Below are 19,142 nucleotides of genomic sequence, written 5' to 3'. Positions count from 1 at the left end.
CAGGATGAGAGGAGAGCCTGCTGCACTGAATCTCATTAACCTGCTGCCAAGTTCATAGGTTATGCTTTAACTTCTCCAGGCTCTGCTACGCACTGTCCCTTGCAAGGTCTCCTGACCCTGCCCTCATCTGGCACACTGTTGGAGCCCTCACTCCTGCAGCTGCATGGGGTCTTTTGGTCAGAACAGCTTCTTTCCCCCTAGCGCTCCTATGTAGGTCAGAGGAGCCATTTTCTAAGCTCCCAGCTAACCACCCTCAGATGATAGATGGACACCTCCGTTTTCATCACCCAAAATGAAGAGGTAGGAGCACAGGATCAATAAATATGTACCTGCACAGAAAGTGGAAAGCTGTGTTCACTTACCTCCTGTCGACAGGGTTGTGGCCTCTAGTAACAACTGGACAGTAGAGATTGTCACTCACACTCCGTGAGTCCTGTGACAGCCCTCTGACCTATGTGCTATTATCAGCCCCTTTTATGGATGAGGAAACTGAGGCACAGAGAGATTAGCCATTTCCCCATGGCTACATTGTTAAACATTATGGTATTCCAGGTTTCCTGATGCCACTGGAACCATATTCATCAAGTCGGGAGTCTACTCTGAGGCATCACAGGGAGGGTAGGCAAGAGGTGATGTCACAAGACTCTGATGCTTCATACTAAGGAACCAAAATGGTCTATGGAATGGGGTGGGGGCTTTCTGTGCTGAGGGCAGAGGAGGAGAGAAGGTGGCCAGATGAACAGAGACAATGTTTTTCTAGACAAAGAGCAATGGAGACATTTCCAAGGTTCTTGGAGAAGATAGGTTTCAGAGAGAAGAGAGCAGAAAGGTGCTTCAGAGAGAGAGAAGCAGTAACAGCCAGAAGATGGTGAAGACTTGGGCTCTGTGAGGATTCTGAAGTCACTCTGAGCCCCAGGGAACACTGGAGGGGTTGAACAAAGTTTCTGCCTGGGGAAAGTTACTCTGTGTGTTTACAATGCAGAGAACTGAGTTGTGCAGAGGTGGGTATGATCCCTGAGGGCGGTCTCAAGCAACATCAGGCAACAGCTGGAGAGGAGAGGAGGTGATTCTGAGATGCTGTCTAGATAGAGGAAGAGAGGTCAGTATTTTTTTGGGCCGGGGAATCATGGAAAATCCTCTTGGCCTGGAATCACACCTGGTGTCCTGCATGGAAAGGGAAAGTTGTGCATCCAGTTTGAGACTTGTTTGAGTCATAGGTGGAAGGCTGGAGCAGAGGCAACCTGCAACCCCAAGCCCACTGCCGAGGACACACCAGGCTGCGGCAATTGCAAGCCAAGGCCTTCCCAGCCCACCCCCAAAACGTGGGGCAGCTCACCAAGCTGAGGTAGCCTACCACCCCAGCCTGTCTTGACGCCCCACAAGCTGTGGTGACCCACTGCTGCCCCTCCTCTCCTGGAGCACCAGGGAACCCCAATAGCCCTCTGCACCCCAGAAGAGCTACGTTTAGGAGCCAGTTAAATACATAGTAGCAGGTGGCTCCCAGCCAGTTCCCCTTCCTGCCTCAGGACAAGGAGACACTCCTTCCCTCCCTGGGGCTGTTGAGGCAGGAGAAGAAATGGCTGGCAACACCACAGACAACTTTCCTCAGTGGGAGCTGCCCATGATAACTCTCCTCAGCCTATGGGAACAGACAACTTTACTGCCTCAAAATGCCTACTGTGGCTATCCTACTGGGAGCTATCCACTATCAAGACAACCTTCCCTGCTTCAGTCCTCTGCCTTCACAAGGAACTCTGTAAACTTGGGACACTTTGCATACTTAATAACCCCTCAAAGCAGAAAAGTGGCCTGACCTCTGCCCAAGGAAGCTCCCTCATGCCCACCCCCAGACCTCTGTGACTCTCATCTCCAAGCCCTCAGTAAGACTCATCCCAGATTATGCATATTTGAGGTGAAAAGACTGGACAAAAACCCACCAGTCCACACTCTGGAAATCCCTGCCCCAGAAAGCTCTGCCCCTAAGAATTCCTATAGAAAAGCTGTGTTTGCACCAGTTCCTTGCCGCCTTCTCCCAGGAGCAGGGGCAGCCGCTCCTGGATTCTTCCATCCTCTCCTGGACTTGTCCCTTTAATAAATCTTATTTAAGAGATTTACTGCCTGCTGTGACTCACTCATCTGAAGAAGTAGGAGAAAGAAGAAGAAATGAAGGAGCAGAGTTCCTAAGATCCTCAGCTTATCAGAGGTTGGGGCAACCCTCCCCCGGGAGATGCAATGTCTCTTTTGAGGAGGCCTCCCCTCAGAGCTGTGTGATTTCTGGGCTCCCATGCCTCAGGACACCCTTGGGACTCTGTCCCACCTCAGAGCTGGGATACTTTCCCAGTCCTCATAGCTGTGACACAGATTTGTGGCCCTCTGTGTTGTGAGTGCTCTGGACACATTTTCTACTGATCAGGAAGGTAGGCGAGCACAAAAAAAACAAAAACATTTGGTGCAGTGACTCAGATTCACCGCCTCAGAGTTGTGAGTTTTGGGGACACCCTCCCACCTGGTCAGGAAGGTAGGCCAAACAACACACAAAATAAGTTCCTAAGAACAATCATTGAGCAAGAGGACATGAGGTCAGATAAAAATTTCAACCTGGTGACTCACACTCAGAATCCCTGTCCCAAGTGAGGTAGCATTCTCTAGAAGTCGTGAGGTAAGAGAAGGGTGTAAGCCTAGAGCCACGGCAGCCCACCTCCTCAGTGCCTCAGCTTCTGGCCTTGGCAATGGATGTGTGTCAACCTGCTGCCTTAACTCTGGCAGTGGAGTTCCCTGGCAAACTGCTGTCTCAGCCACGACTGGACCATGGAAGTGGTGCTGTGCCATCACACACACACACACACACACACACACACACACACACACACACACACCTAGGAGGCAAAAGTTATGGTGGCCTCTGCAGATCAATTTGGCAATCTGTGAAGGTGACCCAGCATAACAGAGATAGTGCTTCAGCAGTAGTACTCTGCCCCAAGCCACGGTAGTCCACTCCTAAGCCACTGCACCCCATCCATCTGAGTGGTCCATTGCTTCCCCAACCCTGCAACACACTTGCCCCCTGCTATGGCAACCCACTGCACCCTCCCTTCCCAAGCGCTATGTCTAGCCCTTGAGCAGCAGGCCACTAAAATTTCAAGTGGCTCCTTAACATTTCTCCTTCCAGCCATGGGGCTATGGAAGACAAAATGGCTGTACCTTTGTTCAGTTGCCTTCAGATTGTTGAATGGTCACCCTGGGAATAGTACAATGTCTGGGGCTCAGTATTGATCTCTGCTGCTGGCAGATCTGGCACTCAGCAGCAGATGTAGCCAGCCTCGCTGACCAGCAGTCCAGGTTGTCAAGCCCATGCAAAATCATGACCACGTGTTTAATGGCAATGACAGGGATGGCTGGGGAAAGAGTTGACTCTCCACTGAATGGATCATTCTATCCACTTTATTACTGAACTTCCCCTTAGCTGAAGTCACCTTTGATGAGCATTTACATGGAACACAAGTATCTCCACATCTTTCTCCCATTTGTTCCAATCTTCCATCATATTTCTTTAACCATATATTTTTCTCACCAATTTTTCAATCATGCTCTTTGCAAGACCCTGACAATCTATTGGCTATATCCATTAATCAGTGAAGAATCACATATCTGGCCATTTCTCCTTCCAAACAAGATGTATGGTCATGTGCTCTGTCTGATGTTCTGCCCACCATGAAGATTACCTTCTCCTGCTATCTTCAGGGTTGTCCCAGAAAGAGGTGGTAATGCTGCATCTGTTCACATCTGGCTGGTTTGTACATAAAGTACAGAACCATGAGTAAGCCAGGCCCTAATATTCTTTGCCTTGGTCAACGAATCATAGGGTACACATCATGAGGCTATACTTACAAAGTTGGCAGTAGACTGCATTGTCAGTGATTAGACACCTAAACATTTACGCAACTCCTTCATGTAATGTTCTAGTGCCTTTAGGACCTGCTTGGGCCAGATTATGTACATACCATTCCCTTTTGATAATGGCTTGCTGCTATGCATGTTCTACTTCATGACTTGGTAGGTCAGATAACAGGCAGGGCAGGATGGGCAGCTCAGGGCTCATGGTATCATGGGAGCCTCCACTACTGAAGTTGGTGATGCAACCTGGAGAGAATGGAGCCTAAAACTGAAGCAGACTAAAGTCTTCAGCAATAGCCGATTTTATTCAGAGCATCGGACAATTTATACTCTAAGGGTTAAGAAGAGTCACCTGAGTAAAGTGTACAATTATAAGGAAAAGCCACACATGTGGCAAACATGACTTTCCATATAGATATATAAACTAATGGCAATAGCCTGTTAAAATGAATAATCTGGAGAAAATCATTCCTATCTGCTACATCTGGGAGGGGCACAAAAGTGTAATCCAAACACAATACTGTGTGTTTTGAAAAACTGAGATCACATGACTCTTGTTTTCTTGGAGTTTCCCCACAAGCACTCAGAATTCCCCTTGGACTGTGTTCTTGGACTGTGTTCCCACAGTAACCCATTGTCAGATTTTCCCTTGTCCCTAAGGCCCAATGGCAGGCCAAGAGATGTCTCTCAGAGGGACAATTGTTGTCTGGAGATGATCATAGAGCCTTGCACTAAACTCCCAAAACTGATTCTGTGATTCTCCTGGTAGTGGCCTGCCAAAGGTTCCATTAGCATTCCTATCTACCACAGACACCCCAAATATCATTAGGTCTGCTGGATCAAACAGTCAAAGTGGAGGAGCAGCCTTCCCAGCAACCTGGACCTGTTGAATACCTTCTCCTGTTCCAGGCCCTACTCAAAGATAGTAAGTAGCTCTCTGAGTCATTTGCTGTATGGGCCAGGGTAACACACCCAAGTGAGGAATGTTCTGAAATTCCCTTTTGGGAGACCTGTAGAAAGATGAACCTCAAAACTCTTAGATGTTTTATCAAAGTCCTTCCTCAGGGAAATTTGGCTGTCCCTTTATTCAAAGGCATCTAGACCTGCAAGGTGGCCCAAGTCTGGAAATGGGTTCATGGGCCAAGATTCCCTTTTTGCCATAATGCAATGGAGTCTTACATTTGTTTGAGAATTTTTCTGCTTACACAAATCAAGTAAAAATGCTTTTATCTATTTAATTGTTGGAAACACAATGACTAATTAGCCAGTACCAATGGTCCGTATGAGTCATGCCACCATAAACATAACTTTGCCTGTGCTGCCAATTACTGTAGACCATTATGAACATTGCTTTGTCTCTGCTGCCCATTATGATAACCAAGATCATTGCCTTTGGTGAGTCAGTGCTTCTACTTGGCCCGTGTTATATCGGGGACCAATATAACTCACTGCATGGAATTCATCCAACTGAGCAACAGCATCTCCAACCCCAAAGTCTGGCAGGAGGAAAAGGGTGATAACAAAGTTTTCAGATGTTCTGGTGCCTCTTTCACCCTTTTGTGTCTTATAGGATTAGTGATGGGCATGTTTTCAGGTCCTTCCCATTGTGAAGGATTAGGTTTTCCACATTGAATCTACTCTAACATTGAAATTTTCCTGAGCCTTAAAATCCCTTCATTAACACTAATCCAAGGTGTATCAGGCATCTCTAACCCCTTTTCAGTAGTTCTTTTGACAAATGCCTCAGCCAACTATTTTCTTAATGACACCATATATATATATATTTATATATTATATTTATATATTAATATATATTACTTTTTTATTAATTACACTTTATTTACTTTGTATCCCCCTGTAGTTCCCTACCTCCTTCCCTCCCAACCCCTTCCTTTCTCCTCCTTCTCCATGCATGCCCCTCCCCAAGTTCACTGATAGGGGAGGTCTTCTTTTCCTTCCTTCTGATCCTAGTCTGTTAGGTCTCATCAGGAGTGGCTGCAGTGTCTTCCTCTGTGGCCTGGTAATGCTGTTCCCCTGTCAGGGGGAGGTAATTAAAGAGCAGGCCAATCAGTTCATGTCAGAGATAGTCCCTGTTCTCATTACTATGGAACCCACTAGGAGACTGAACTGTCATGGGCTACATCTGTGCAGGGGTTCTGGGTTATCTCCATGCACGCTACTTGGTTGGACTATCAGTCTCAGGGAAGACTCATGACACCTTTTAACTGCATGAGTTTTCAGATTAGACTAGAACCCACTACTGAGCCCATATGAATAACCTCAACCACCTGACCCCATTTTACGTTTCTTCCACCACTACCCCATACTCTTAAAACCCATCCCCACACATATTTCCCAGGCTTCTGCCTTGAATTAGTGTCCTGGCTAGATTGTGTCAACTGGACACAAGCTAGAGTCATCAGAGAGGAGGGAGCCTCAGCTGAGAAAATGTTTCAATAAGATCAAGCTGTAGACAAGCCTGTGGGGTATTTTCTTAATCAGTAATTGATGGGGAAGACCCAATCACTTGAGGGTAGGGGCCATCCCTGTGCTGGTGGGCCTAAGTTTTATAAGAAACCATAGTGAGCAGGCCATGGGGATCAAACCAGTAAGCAGCCTTCCTTCATGGCTTCTGCTATGAAGTTCCTGCCTTCAGGCTCCTGTCCTGTTTCAGTTCTTGTACTGACTTCCTTCAATGATGACAATGATATGAAGGTGTAAGCCAAACAAACCCTTTTCTTCCCAGTTTATTTTGGTCATAGTGTTTCATCACAGCAATATAACCCTAACCAAGACAACTAGCAAATTCGTTGAGTTCCTTCAGTAGTACAGTTTAACAGGCCCCCCAAAATTAGAAGATTGCAGACCTTAGTACAACTGACTCCAAATTGGAAGTACCATTCAGGCCATAAAACTCAGACAGAAACAGCACCACTAGACAAAACAAAAACAAAGACCTAATGCATTAATATCCACAGTTGGGGAAAGTCTCTAAATGTTGTAACCTTGCTTCTAGGCTTCTTTATTTTTGATTCTGGCTAAATGTTCTTGTTTACTTAAGTTTGCCAACCCAGAATTTTTTTTTTTTCGCTTAAAAATTGAAGATTAAAAAGGCTGCTCAGGAATATAGTGGCCTCCTGAACACCCAATGTAGTCACTGGCCAGCTAATAAAGACTTTCTAATGGCTTAAACCAGTGTCCAAGTACTCTTCCCTGGTGGATACCCCACAACAGTAGTGAACCTCCTCATGGACTACACTTTCTGTCTCCCTTCTAGAAGCTACTTTGCCTTCTGTTTAGTTACAGGTCTAGAGGAGACTGTTGGTGGACCCTGAGGGACATCAATATTGTCTTGTCTGGCCTCTCCTTCAGGGAAAGCCACTGCTGGTTTAGCAGACAATGAAGGATTAACCCCTCTGTCACAAGTGGAAAGGGCAATATTGAGGATGGAAAGACCTCTTCCTTGGCGTGAGATAAAGCTTTGAGACTCTGAGGGTTCAAAAGTCTCAGCTTCAATGGGGTCCTCCAACACATCTCCATCCCGAGTTACAGGCTCTCATTCTTTACAGATTAATGTCCTTTAACCACTGATACCCTCTGAGGTTGGGACTTGAATTTTTGCTGTAGTTCAGCCAACCTTATAACAAAGGGCTTCAGTTTGATTGTCTGCAAGTTGAGCTCTGTGGCTGCTGGAGATAAGATTGTCTTCCAGACACAATTAGAAAAAAACTTCAGACTATGCATCTGGAGGCAGTCAATTTTCTCACTGAGTTTATTGTTGTCCTTCGGTGTAGTCTGAGATGCTAGAAGTTGGTTAATGTTATCAAGGAGCACATTGTTTTGTGGGTTTGTTTTTTTTTTTTTGCCAAGTTATCCACAGATGCTAAAATCAACCAATCAGCAACACTGTCAAAGCTTTTTGTCTCAATCACTGTTTGTTGGTATGAAAAGATACCATGACCAAGTCAACTCTTACGAAAGAAAGCATTTCAGAGGCTTAGTCCATTAACTTCATGCCAAAGAGCATGACAGAAGGCAGGCATCCGCTGGAAATGAGAGCTGCATCCTTATCTGAAAGGAGGCGGGGGTGGGGGGAGGAGTGTGACACACTACACCTGGAATGAGTTTATAAAACTTCAAAGCTCATCCCTATTGACATATTTCCTCCAACAAGGCGACACTTCCTTTTTATTTTTTATTAATTTTTTTTATTAATTACAGTTTATTCATTTTGTATCCCAGCTGTAGCTCCCTCCCTCCTTCATCCCCTCCCATGCCCCTCTCCAAGTCCACTGATAGGGGAGGACCTCTTCCCCTTCCATCTGACTCTAGCTTATCAGGTCTCATCAGGACTGGCTGCATTGTTCTCCTCTGTGGCCTGGCAAGGCTGCTCCCCCCTCAGGAGGAGGTGATCCAAGAGCCAGCCACTGAGTTCATGTCAGAGACAGCCCCTGCTCCCTTTACTAGAGAACCCACTTGGACACTGAGCTGCCATGGGCTACATCTGGGCAGGGGTTCTAGGTTATCTTAATGCATGTTCCTTGTTTGGAGTATCAGTCTCAGAAAAGACCCCTGTGTCCAGAATTTTTGGTTTGTTGCTCTCTGTGTGGAGTTCCTGTCCTCTCCAGATCTTATCATTTCTTCCTTCTTTCCTAAGATTCCCTGCACTCTGCCCAAATTTTGGATATGAGTCTCAGCATCTGCTTTGATACCCTGCAGGATAGAGTCTTTCAGAGGCCCTCTGTGGTAGTCTCCTGTCCTGTTTCCTGTTTTCTCCTTCTTCTATCTGTTATCCTATATTATATGTCTAATATTCACTTATAAGTGACTATGTACAATTTATGTCTTTCTGCTTCTGGGATACCTCACTCAGGATGATCTTTTCTATATCCCACCATTTACCTGCAAATTTCATGATTTCCTTGTTTTTAATTGCTGAGTAGTAATCCACTGTATAAATGTACCACAATTTCTGTATAAATAGGACCTCATGAAACTGAAAAGCTTCTGTAAAGCAAAGGACACTGTCATCAGAACAAAACGACAGCCTACAGACTGGAAAAGGATCTTCACCAGCCCTATATCTGACAGAGGTCTAATATCCAGAATATATAAAGAACTAAAGAAGTTAAAAAGCAACAAATTAAGTAATCCAATTGAAAAAAATGGGGAACAGAGCTAAACAGAGAATTCTCTGTAGAGTTCTATAGAATGGCAGAGAAATACTTAAAGAAATGTTCAACATCTTTAGTCACCAGGGAAATGTAAATCAAAACAACCCTGAGATTTCACCTTACACCCATCAGAAATGGCTAAGATCAAAAACTCAAATGACAACACATGCTGGAGAGGATGTGGAGAAAGGGGAACCCTCCTCCATTGCTGGTGGGAATGTAAACTTGTACGACCACTTTGGAAATCAATCTGGCACTTTCACAGACAATTAGGAATAGCACTTCCTCAAGATCCAGCTATACCACTCCTAGGCATAGACCCAAAAGATGCTCAAGTGCACAACAATTGCTCAACCATGTTCATAGCAGCTTCATTCGTAATAGCCAGAACCTGAAAACAACCCAGGTGTGACACCTCTTTCTAATCCCTTCAATGGGTTCCACTTCCTGATGACTTAAGCATTCAAATATATAAGCCTATGGGGCTCTTCTTATTCAAACCTCCACAGTTTTAAGTACAGAATCACAAAGTCTGTTGCCTCTCACAGTTGCTGGATCAGCATAATTGAAAGCATTGTTAAATCCTCAAGCTTGTTAAATTGTTCACACCATGGGCTTTCAGTACTCTTGGGCTTCTTGGAGAGGCTTCAGCAACTAAAAAGACTTCAGTAATTGTAGCTGCTGGCAAGGTGAGAGGCCTCTCCTGGATACTTTAAAAATTCACCTTTATGCTTCTGCTGCTCTAAAACTTCTCCTGATACCTAAGTCTGTATTTATCAGGCTTCTTTAGAGGAATGAAACTCACGGAATAAATCTATAGAGAGAGAAATAGGATTTATTATGGGCTGTGGGCTAGCTAATACAACAGTGGCTATCTACCAATGGAAGGTCCAAGAATTCAGTCGTTGTTCATTCCATGAGGCTGGCTGTTATAACTGGACTTTTGGCTATTTTATTGGGTTCTTTTCCTACCACCCTTCTCCACCCAAATCCCTTCCAACTGCAACATGAGGTAGGGAGAGAGGAGGGTAGAGAGGAAAGGGAGTACTGACCTTGTTAGACTACTCCCTGCTCATTAGGACAAGTTTGATCTTCATTGTCAGGATACCTCCAACCAGCAATCCGGCAAACAGCAAACGGCAGTCAGCAAGCAGCAAAAGCACAATCAGGAACCAGCAGCAGCAAGGGCAGCAGCAGGGGCAGTGACAGCGCCTGAGACAAACTGCAGTGACTACTGTGGACAATCTGAAGCAGCTCCATATCCCACACCTGGGATTAAAACAAAAACATGTTCACATAACATTTCTGTGTTTTTAAAAGAAACCAAAATTATCACTTTCCCATATATGCCAGAATTCCAAAGAAGTAGGCTCTAATGCCAGTGAAGGAATGGATTTGCCAAAGAAAGCGAGAGCATGCAGGCAAAGAGAGCAAGCTTCCTTCTTCCACATCCTTTATATAGGCTGCCAGGAGGAAGTGTGGTCCAGATTAAAGATGGCTCTGCCTACGTCAAAATATCTGGATTAAAGGTGTATCTTCCCACCTAAAAGGATCTGGGTTAAAATTGGATCTTCTCACTTCAAATTATTTAACTAAGAAAAATATCCCTCACAGGTGTACCCAGCCACGTGAGTTATATTTAATTCTACACATATTCAAGTTAAAATCAAGAACAGACATCACATTTTATGAACCTAAAAGCTAAGAAAATACTCAGATACGGTCTGAAGCCTACAGCAGAGACCTTCCAGCTCTGCTGTAACCATATAGACATGTGAATATCCTTGTCTGTTTTAGCCATTATTCCCTTGGATTCTGAGTAATTTTTAAAGTCACATTCTGGGTCAGGAGCACAGGTTCTTGATTAGAAAGTAAGAAATATGTGTTTCTCCCCCACATCAAATAACCAAAGAAGCCAATAAGCATAAACAAAAATGAACAAGCGTCCCACTGTGAAGATGGCTGGAGCCTGACAGAGCACAAGCCCTCATTAAAGGAAGAGGAGACCAGGTTTTTGTGGTCCTCTAGGTATTTTACAAAGCAGACGTTTATGGAATCTCCCAGCTACACACTACATAAGTGTGACAGGACAGCCTGTTCTCGTGGTGCTCTGCATTAGGGCAAGCTAGTCAATGATACACTGCACAAACCACTCCAGTTCAGGGAGATGTTAGAGGAGCTGAAAAGGCCTCATGGCATAGGGACACTGAAGCCTTCGTGTCATAGCATGGCACATCACTCAGGTATTCATGGTGATGCTGGTATGACCAGAGCATGTGCAATTATATCCATTGTGTGGCTCTTGCTAGTGACAGTAAATGGCTGCCTGTGGGCATCATTTGTTTATTATTCTTTCTATCATTGTTTTAGGGTGTACTTTTATTTTTTTTCTGCTTTGTGTAAGGCAGTAGTCTGCCAGGCTACCTAGCAGACACCTCGAAAGTCTCATACTTACTATATATTTCTACATGTCTACCATGAGCAATAAGAAGACAGAGAAAAGTGCTGGAGATATGGCTTGTCAGTTAAAGCCAAACATTGGCCTCACAGAGAACCCAGCATGTCAGATTCCCATTACCCACATAGAGCAGCTAAAGCTAACTGTAACTCCAGCTCCTGTGGATCTGATGCCCTCTCCTGGCCTCTTTGGGTACGCACATGCATATGGCAGACATTCATTCTCTCTCTCTCTCTCTCTCTCTGTCTCTCTCTCTCTCTCTTTCTCTCTCTCTCTCTCTCACACACACACACACACACACACACACACACACACACACACACACGACACAAACATACACAACAGATAATAAAAGGAAACACTGAAAATAAAGGACAGGCAAGAAACAGACATTGTTTCCCAAGTTCCTAGTAAGACTGAAGCTTGCTGCAAGCTTCCAGCTCTACCTTGAAGGTAACTTCATTTTTTTTTTAATCCTGCTATCACAAGCTCCCAGCCTCCCCTGACCTCTACCGGCTAGCTTGTGACCTTACACTCCCACTCTTCAGTGTTCTTACATTTTTCAGGATCATCCCTAGCGTTGAGTAATGCTAACTGCACTTCATTTAATCTGTGCAAAGACAGACAGGGAAATGTGACTTGCAGCCAGGACACCAGGAAGTCCACAGGATTCCAGTAACTTAGCAGAAGTGACACAGGTAGTGAGCTAAACTGTCAGGAATATAGCCAGGCTCCTCCTCTGTATGTGTGGGGGAGCAAAAACACCAAAGTAAACCTCCTAAGAGGTACAGAAAGAAATGTTTTGGGGAATCAAAGGATCTCTCTCACTCTTTCTCTTTTTTTCTCTCTCTCTAGTCTCCTTCCATCCTCCTTCCTTCCCTCTCAGGAGCAGAAGGAAGAAGCCAAATGGCAGAAAAACAAACAAATAAAAGACAGTGAGGTGGGATCCTTGAGCTGGTACAAGCTGTCTGGATCAACCAGAAACTGAGGTGACCTTTGAGGGAAGATTAAGGGCGTGTGGTGGTTTGAATGACAACACACCCCTGTACGCACATGGATTTGAACGTTTGCTGACCAAGGAGTAGAACTACTCAAAAGGATTACAAGGCTCAGCTTGTGTGACCTTCTTGGAGTAGGTGTGGCCTTGTTGGAGGAAGAGTGTCAGTGTGAGTGGACTTTGAGGTTTCAAAAGCCCATGCCTGTCCCAGTTGCTCTCAGCCTGCAGAACAAGGTGTAGCTTAGCTATTCCTCCAGTACCATGCCTACCTGGACTAAGCCTCTAAACCTGTAAGCCAGCCCCCAATTAAATGCTCTTTTATAAGAGTTGCCCTGGTCACGGAGTCTCTTCACAGCAATAGAATCCTGAAGAAGAAAGAGTTATTTCTTTATTTTTTTAAAAATAAACAAACAAACAAAAAAAAAACTTGCCTTAGGAGATCAGATTTTCTGACAAACAGAAAGCTGCCTTTAGGCTTCTGTTTACCCAGCCAAAGTCCTCCCATTTAGGGCATTTTCTCCAGTGCTGCTGTTTTTGGGGTCTCTGCTACAGACCTAATGTTTCAAGCCTTTTGTTTGTTGAAGATAGTGTTAAACCTGAGAATTACGAGGACAAAAGACCAAATCCGCTACTGTCCAATCAAAGCCAGCTGTATTTTGGGGTGCACCCACAGGACTGGCCAGCTGCCTGTCCCACCCTAAGTCAGGATTTGAGAGAGCAACCTCTGCCGACCTCTTGAAGTCCCTTTCATGGGAGAGGTATTCACAGGGACCAAAGAGTTGGCTATTACACATTGTTAGAAAGATGCAGCAAAAGCAAAGGAGCAAAGATAAGGAAGTACATCTTGTGTTGGGTCACAAGTTTAGTGTAGGCTGAAAAACATGTGTTGCAGTTTACATCAGATCTAAGAAACAGGAAGTTATTCTTCATTACAAATCACAACCTTAACTTGCAAGGACTTAATGAACAAAAGGGAGCTTATTCTTTAGCTACAAACAGAAGCCTTCACCTACAGAGGACAAGTAGGAACTTATTCTTAAACTGTCTTAAGTGCAAACAGAAACTGTCAATCCCATCAGTTGACAATAAAACCATTATCACAAATTAAAGCCAATTTGAAGCAAGCTTGGATTAAATACTGGCCAGGTCGATGGGCCTTGGCCAGGTCCATCTCTGGGTTTCTAGAAAGTAACCGCTAAATGGCAGAGAAACACTTAAAGAAATGCTCAACCTCATTAGCCATTAGGGAAATGCAAATCAAAACGACCCTGAGATTTCACCTTACACCCATCAGAATGGCCAAGATAAAAACTCAAGTGATAGCACATGCTGGAGAGGTTGTGGAGAAAAGGGAACCCTCCTCCATTGCTGGTGGGAATGTAAACTGGTTCAACCACTCTGGAAGTCAATCTGGCGCTTTCTCAGACAACTAGGAGTAGTGCTACCTCAAGACCCAGCTATACCACTCCTAGGTATATACCCAAAATTTGCTCAAGTACACAACAAGGACATTTGTTCAACCATGTTCGTAGCAGCTTTATTTGTAATAGCCAGAACTTGGAAACAACCCAGATGTCCATCAACGGAGGAATGGATACAGAAATTGTGGTATTTTTACACAATGGAATACTACTCAGCAATCAAAAAGGAGGAAATCATGAAATTTGCAGGCAAGTGGTGGGATCTAGAAAAGATCATTCTGAGTGAAGTATCCCAGAAGGAGAAAGACAAACTTGGTATATACTCGCTTATATAGACCTACAAGACATGATAAACATAGTGAAATCTACACACCTATAGAAGATAATCAAGAAAGTGGACACAGGCGAAGGTGATTAATCCTCATTTAGAAAGACAAATGGGATGTGCATTGAACATATGACAGGAGTCTACCACAAAAGGCATCTGAAAGACTCTACCTAGCAGTGTTTCAAAGCAGACACTAAGACTCATAACCAAACCCTCGGCAGAGTGCAGGGAATCATATGAAAGAAGGGAAGTTAGTATGATATGGAAAGGATAGGAGCTCTACAAGGACCAAATATATCTGGGCACAGGGTCTTTTCTGAGACTGACACTCAACCAAGGACCATCTATGGATATAACCTAGAACTTCTGCTCGGATGTGGCCTGTGGTAGCTCAGTAACCAAGTAGTTTTCCAAAGTAAGGGGAACACGGACTATTTCTAACAGGATCTCAAGGGCAGGCTGTTTGACCCCCCCCCCCCAGGGGAGGAGCAGTCTGTTAGGCCACAGAGGAGGACTTTGCAGCCAGCCCTGAAGATACCTGATAAAACAGGGTCAGATGAAAGGGGAGGAGGTCCTCCCCTATCAGTGGACTTGGAAAGGGGCAGGGAGGAAACCAGGGAGGGAGGGTGGGGTTGGGGAGGGAATGAGGGAGCGGGATACAGCTGGGACACAGAGTTAACAAAATGTAACTAAAAAGAAAAAAAAAAAAAAAAAAGATGAAAGTAACCGCTATTCATGTTATGAAAGGACTTAAAAAGGCAAAATCTGAACTGGGCGGTGGTAGCACACACCTTTAATCCCAGCACTTGGGAGGACAGAGGCAGGTGGGTCTAGGCCGGCCTGGTCTACAAAGTGAGCTCCAGGACAGCCAGAGCTACACAAAGAAACCCTGTTTCACAGGTGGAAGGGAAGTAAAACTCATAATTCACCGAATTTCCCATCAGGTCCAATCATGGACAAACATACATCCTGACATACTTCCCTCCCGAGTACCTCTTGCCCACATGTGATCAAGGACACCAAGTGCCAACAGAACCCTTAACATGCCAAGTATGACTTTCCTGTCTGACCTCACATGAACTTGTAAGAACTTAACAAAAGACAAATGGAGTCTTATTCTTTAACTACAGGCAGAAACCTTAAACTTCACAGGACAAACAGAAACTTAATCTTAACGGACTTAACTGAAAAGAAAAACCTTAACATGAAAGATATACTGTTCCTGTTTTGGTCTCAAAATAATAGGCTCTGGTAGTCCTCTGGCTATTTCCTTCCTACTGGGGTCTTGGGAAGAAGGGTTCTTGAATGCTGCTCCAAAACAGCCGAGTGAGGAGCTGCACGGGAGAAGGTAATTTACATATCGGATTAAGCAGCTGGGACACAGATTGAGAAAGGAGGTCAGTGGCCAGAGCTTGGTTGAAGTAAAAGGAGTACCTGGAATCCCATGGAGCAGATAGTCCAAGTAAGATAAGACGCCATTATCTGGGTGTGAAGCAAAGATAAGGATAGTCCTTAATCTAAAGCAGGAAAGGGAGAAGTAGAGGAAGGAATATGAGGAAGAGTCTAAGGGTTAGGCACCACTGGGTGCACAGGAAGGACTCCTGCGTTAATAATCCAGAGGTCCTGAGCATGGGCAGTAAAAGCCATCAGGCTTTGGGTGGGCAAGGGAAAGGTGTTAAGTAGTCTTGAGAATACCTTAATTGAACAGGTACTGTGTGATAGGTTATAAGCCTTGTGTACATTTTAGAGATACGGTACTAAGAAAAACAGGGGTGAAAAAATAGGGTCCTTGGAGTGTAGGATAGTAATGGGGGGGGGATGATGGGAAGCCATGGGAGGGGAGGAGAAGGGGGGAGGGGAAGAGAGGGGAGGGGAGGGGAAAGCATTAGTGTCCGATGAGTGTAAGGAGAGTGAAGGAGAAAGGGAAAGTGTAATTTGGCCATGACATTCCTGCTCAACTCCAAGGCTGGGGAACTAGGCCTAAGGAGGGAGAGCAAGTCCCATTTTAAGATATGTCCTTTCCTTCCAGAAAGTTAGAGAGATGCTGGGCAGGGTTCAGTCAGCACCAAGCCTGTGTTTATTCAAATGTGGGTTTCCCGAAAGACCTGTGAGGATGGACAAGGAGTTATTATGTTCTGTCTGAAATGACTTAAAAGTCCAGAACCTGGGTTAACTGCAACCCTCCCTGCTGACAGGGGGTTGTGAACACTCTCTTTGCCTCTGATTTCTCCCTCTTTCCACACCGACTATGTACTATTTGATAAACAGAAGACATGCCCAGGAAATCAGTGGGATTGTTTAGAAAACAGCTGGGGGTTTTCCGGTCGAGAAGTAGTTCTGATAGAGCCTTACAAATCCCTGTTACCAGAAATTAGCCTGTCTGTCCACTTCCAGTCTGAACACAGAGCACAGCTTGTACGTGCCAGCATTTCCTAAGAGGAGGGAGGAGTCTGTGGTGGGGATAAATAGGCGTTAGTGTGCAGTGGCATGAACAGCACGCCAGGCAAGTGGCAACCCTGAGCATCAGGACTCGGCAATCACAGAGAGGCTGGCAGCTGGCATTAGCTGTGAAGGTAATTCTAGGATTCCTTCCCTCCAGGGATAGAGAAAGGAGCCTTCCCAAGACCCTGTGCTACTGGCTATGGCCTGCAGCCTGTGTTTGTGGGAGTGGGGCTGGGCTGGGAAACTGGGTTAAAACCAGAAAACATTTCTGGGGTTCATACATCTTTTCTCTGGTCTGGTTCTCGTGCCATGAAAGATGCAGGGGCTGGGGCTATGCTCCTGGAGAGTGAATGGAGCCTGCTCCTTCTCACTCTTCAGAAGGAGGATGTTTTGAGACTCTGTCTAGCTTGCAGGCTGCTGGCACAGCTAGGGTGAGACAGGACTGTTGCAGAGTCATTTTGGGGGAAGTGGCAGCCCTGATACTCACATCAGACAGGAGATCATGGGTCTCAGTGGTCCCACTTCTCTCCTAGGTCCCATTGCCAGGCAGAGGGGCTTCATCCTTAACTAGGGAAGCAAAGAAGGCAACAGTTCAGCCTCTGAGCCAGGTTTCCTGCTGCACAGACCGGGCAACACCTTTTCTCTGGAAATAGTTTTGGTACAAAGTATTATTTAGTGCTTTTTCAAAGAAATGGTTGCATCAGTCTGAAAGTCAAACACAGGGGAAAGGCAGCCAAGTTTCTGAGGTCCCTGGCTCATCTGCAGCCATGTCACAGCCAGGGGGACAAGTGGCCTAGCTCCAACACACCCTCCTCTGCTCCCTCCAAATCCTGCTGCACTCTTTCAGTCCTCCCTTCCTTCCTCCCATCTTCCATTGGCTCCCTCCTACTTTTCCTGCCCCTCTCTCCTCCTATCTTCCTTCCTCTCTCTCCTCTTGTCCCTCCTTCTCCCTCCTCCTTTCCCCCCTCTTCATCCTCCTATCTCCCTGCAGCACTTTCTTCGACTTTCTCACCCCTTCCTTCCTCCAATCTCCTGCTCTTCCCTCTCCTCTTCTTCCTCCCTTCTCCCCACTCCCACATTCATTTACCATCCATTTTCACCTTTGGACACCTGAACAAACAGACGGAGGCTAAAGGTAGATAACTATGTTTACTGTGATCACAAGCTTTCAACTCTGGTCCTTTAGGATGTCTTTGGCCCCTACACCAGGGTGTATGGAGGGGATGGCCATCTAGACATTCTCTATAAACATCCTTAACACCCATAAGAAGCCAGACACTTACCAGCCATGTAACCTGGATCACTCAATAATCTGCCCATTGACATCCATCCATTTGCTTGCCACCAAACCGCCATCCTGACAGACAAAATGAAATCTGGTCCAGGTATCAGACACCATTCATTTTTCTTCCTACCAGGAATCCTTTCGAGCCTGAGGTACAAACCAACATGTGGTATCCTGGCAGGGCTGAAAGAACCTTCCCTTATTGATCCTTCTAATACCTGTTCTTGGAGGTTCCAAGGCTTTGGCATGGAGCCAAATGTCTCTAGTGTTTCCTCTGAATTAACCTACCCACTCCAGGAAACATGTTCTAGATTCAGCCCAGGCCTTGAGGTTTCTCAGACATGTCATCAAGAAGCTAGGTTAAGTTCTGTGCTAAGTAATACTCCAAGGTTCCTGAGGTCTACCTACAGGATGGAGGGAAGAGACAAATGCAAATGCACTGGGTTCCCTGCCTTCTGATGAGCCTTTATTCAAAGAGAAAATTAGAGAAAACATTTTGATCAAACAGAGCTTGTCTACAACCCTCATTCTTTTTTGGCTTGCTCTGTGAACCTGACATGTCCCTTTACCTCTCTAGATCTTGGTTCTTTATTAGAAAAATTGGCTACTGCAACAGTACTTCCTCCAGTGATTACAGAGTACATAGGAGCTGGTACTGCCATCTGAATGGCCTGAGCACCTCCCATGGGCAGTCACAGAGACAGCAAGGGCACAATGCAGGCAGGGTAGGAGAACTAGCTCATGGTCAGGGAGACACCTGGTCTTCTCAGTCTCAAAGGATCATTTCTTTTCAGCCTGGAGAAGAGAGAAGATGCCCCTCCTTATAGCTCTGGGGCTCTTGCTAGCTGGGATCTGTCCTGATGTTCTCTGCTACCGATGTGGCACATGGCAAGGCGACGATGCAGTCCATGAAGACCAAGAAAATGGGACACAAGTGGACAGTCTAAAATTGGTCTCCAGGAACACCGACTTTGCCTTCAGCCTCTACAAAAAGCTGGTTTTGAAGAATCCAGATAAAAATGTCGTCTTCTCCCCATTCAGCATCTCTAGTACCTTGGCAGTCCTGTCCCTGGGAGCAAACAGCAACACCATGGAAGAGATTCTAGAAGGTCTCAAGTTCAATCTCACAGAGACCCCTGAGGC

At 45.4% G+C, this 19,142-nt stretch overlaps 1 long non-coding RNA gene across 1 annotated transcript; it reads left to right on the top strand.

The window, feature by feature from the left end:
- Positions 1 to 16,760: 16,760 nt before the first annotated feature.
- LOC129665862 (uncharacterized) lies at positions 16,761 to 19,085 on the top strand. Its single transcript, XR_008718447.1, has 2 exons — positions 16,761 to 16,845; positions 18,794 to 19,085. It is a non-coding gene; the product is annotated as an uncharacterized LOC129665862 (long non-coding RNA).
- Positions 19,086 to 19,142: the final 57 nt, after the last annotated feature.

The sequence above is a fragment of the Psammomys obesus genome, unplaced genomic scaffold (assembly GCF_907164565.1).
Source record: "Psammomys obesus unplaced genomic scaffold, mPsaObe1.curated_primary_1811, whole genome shotgun sequence".
Classification (NCBI taxonomy): Eukaryota; Metazoa; Chordata; class Mammalia; order Rodentia; family Muridae; genus Psammomys; species Psammomys obesus.
This window is presented reverse-complemented; position numbering and strand designations above follow the sequence as displayed.